The 2,651-nt window shown below is 42.7% G+C and overlaps 1 long non-coding RNA gene across 1 annotated transcript; it reads right to left on the bottom strand.

Annotated features, from left to right (window-relative positions):
• Positions 1 to 1,138: 1,138 nt before the first annotated feature.
• LOC117183685 (uncharacterized) lies at positions 1,139 to 2,212 on the bottom strand. Its single transcript, XR_004468822.1, has 2 exons — positions 1,615 to 2,212; positions 1,139 to 1,558 (listed from the first exon to the last, which is right to left on the bottom strand). It is a non-coding gene; the product is annotated as an uncharacterized lncRNA (long non-coding RNA).
• Between the last annotated feature and the right edge of the window lie 439 nt (positions 2,213 to 2,651).

The following is a 2,651-nucleotide window of genomic DNA, read 5'->3' as shown; positions in this document are numbered from 1 at the left end:
GGACGCAAGCCATCAGTAAAATACCTGCGAGTATTCGGATCTCGCGCATTTGCTTTGGATAAGACCAGAAGAAGCAAATTCCAGGCAAAAGGCAAAGAATACATTTTTGTCGGCTACTCCTTTACAGCAAAAGCTTACCGCCTGTACGATCGAGAGAACCGTACAATAATTGAAAGGCGTGATGTGAAATTTATAGAAGGTGAGATTGACACAAAAAGCATTGAGAATTGTGGTATTTCAGATCGAAATGACGATTTCATGACAAATATACTCCGCCTTGAGTCAATTAAAGTTCCTGATCAACACTCATATGCACCTTTAATTGCTGATCATGCAAATTCCAGCAGTGACTCCAGCGAAGTGGAGGAGGAGTTTTTGAGCGCAAGTGAACCTGACGACAATTCCGTGAGTGGTCAAGGGGTGCCACCACAAGAGAATGTAGTACAGCGTGGGCGTGGCAGACCAAAAATCATCCGCAGCGGTCAACCTGGGCGACCGAAAAAGCAGTACCAGGCAGTGCTCAATAGTTTCCTAAATCAGATGGATGACACTGAGACACCGCAGTCAGTTGCTGAAGCATTGCAAGGCGATCATTCTCAAAATTGGAAAGAATCAATGCAAACGGAATACGACGCTCTACAGGAAAATAACACGTGGTCATTGTGTGAACTCCCTCCAGGACAAAAAGCCATTAGTTCCAAATGGGTTTTTCGAATTAAGAGAAACAAGGATGGTCTCATCGAGAAGTTCAAATCTCGATTGGTTGCTCAAGGCTGTGGGCAACAATTTGGAGTAAATTATTGGGAAACGTTTTCACCTGTAATTCGGTACGAGACCATTCGCATGTTGTTCGCAATTGCTGCAGAAAAACAGCTGTATATGCATCAAGTAGATATATCAAATGCTTACCTGAACAGTAAACTCCATGAGACTGTGTACATGAGGCAGCCTCAGAATTTTGTCGACAAGCATCATCCAGAAAAAGTTCTAAAGCTGCGTAAAGCACTTTATGGACTCAAGCAATCCGGGCGAGTATGGAGCAAAACGCTCGACGAGGTATTGTCTACCATGGGCTTCAAGAGATGTAAGAACGAGGCATGCTTGTACGTCAAGAAAGATGAGCAAACATACAGCTATATTGCAGTCTACGTCGACGATTTAATTATCGCATGTCCAAACAAAAATGACATAGCCGTAATTAAGAAGAAGATCGCATCAAACTTCAAGATGCACGATGGCGGCCCCATAAACTTTTTCCTAGGAATGGAAATTGAGCGAGACGGTGAACAGGGTTCGATTTCGTTTTGCCAGAAATCGCATATTCAAGGACTATTGGACACGTATGGCATGAGCAAGTGCCGTCCAGTCAGCACACCGCTCGACCCGGGCTATCAAGTTGGCTGCATTGATGATAATTGTGTCAAGGTAAATGTAACACAATATCAGTCATTAATTGGTTCCCTTATGTATTTAGCAGTCTTGAGCCGACCGGACATTTTGCACGCAGTAAGCAAACTGTCGCAACGAAATACTGATCCCCATGCAGAACACGAGACGGCTGCAAAACACATTCTAAGGTATCTGGCTGGAACGACGAATTTGGGCATCTCATACCGCAAGTGTGGTGAACCAGTAAGAGGTTTCGCTGATGCTGACTGGGCCAATGACAGGCTCGATAGAAGATCTTATAGTGGATACGCATTCTTCCTAGCAGGCAGTGCTTTTTCTTGGACTTCAACTAAGCAAAGTGTTGTCGCGTTGAGCAGCACTGAAGCTGAATACATAGCACTATCTATGGCTGCTAAAGAGGCTATTTATTTACGAAGACTTCTCGACGAGATTGGTTGGTCAACTGTTACAGAGCCTTTAACCATCTATGGCGACAACATCAGTTCGCAACATATTGCTCAAAATCCGGTACATCACAAACGCACGAAGCACATTGATATTAAGTATCATTTTGTTCGCGAAAAAGTAGAATGTAATGAAATTATACTAGAATACGTATCGACAAACGGCAATGTTGCAGATCTACTAACAAAATGTTTAAGCAAGAAAAAACACGACGACTTTGTTAAATTACTTGGAATGACAAAGTTAAACATGCGGTAGTTAGTTTAAAATGATAATATGTAGCTTAAGAAGAAGTGTTAAAAATGTAATCGATACTATTGTTTGAATAAGCAACAATTATCTGGCAACACTGTATTGTATCGTGCTCATAATGCATATACCACTTTTCTCACTCTCAAATAAACGTTTAACCGAACCACTACGTGTCTCTTGTATCAGCTCCGTTTTATATATCGCTTATATATATAACGGTAAACTAAAACGGTACAATTATATCCAACAAGACAACATATATCTGCTAACGAAATACGTATCTCCGCTGGCGGAAATCTTATTTCCGGTGCCGGGAAATCTATATCCGCTGCCGGACATCTTGTCTCTGCTGACGAAATACGTCTCTACGCTGGCAGAAAACTTATCTCCGGCGGCGGGAAAATTATATCCCCTGCCGGACAACTTATCTCTGCTGACAAAATACGTCTCTCCGCTTGCAGAAAACTTATCTCCGGCGGCGAGAAGTGTATATCCCCGGCCTGACAACTTATCTCTGCTAACGAAACACGTCTCTCCGCTAGCGG

The sequence above is a fragment of the Drosophila pseudoobscura genome, chromosome 3 (genome assembly GCF_009870125.1).
Source record: "Drosophila pseudoobscura strain MV-25-SWS-2005 chromosome 3, UCI_Dpse_MV25, whole genome shotgun sequence".
Taxonomy (NCBI): Eukaryota; Metazoa; Arthropoda; class Insecta; order Diptera; family Drosophilidae; genus Drosophila; species Drosophila pseudoobscura.
Note: the sequence above shows the minus strand (reverse complement) of the source record. Positions and strands in the feature narration are given on the sequence as shown.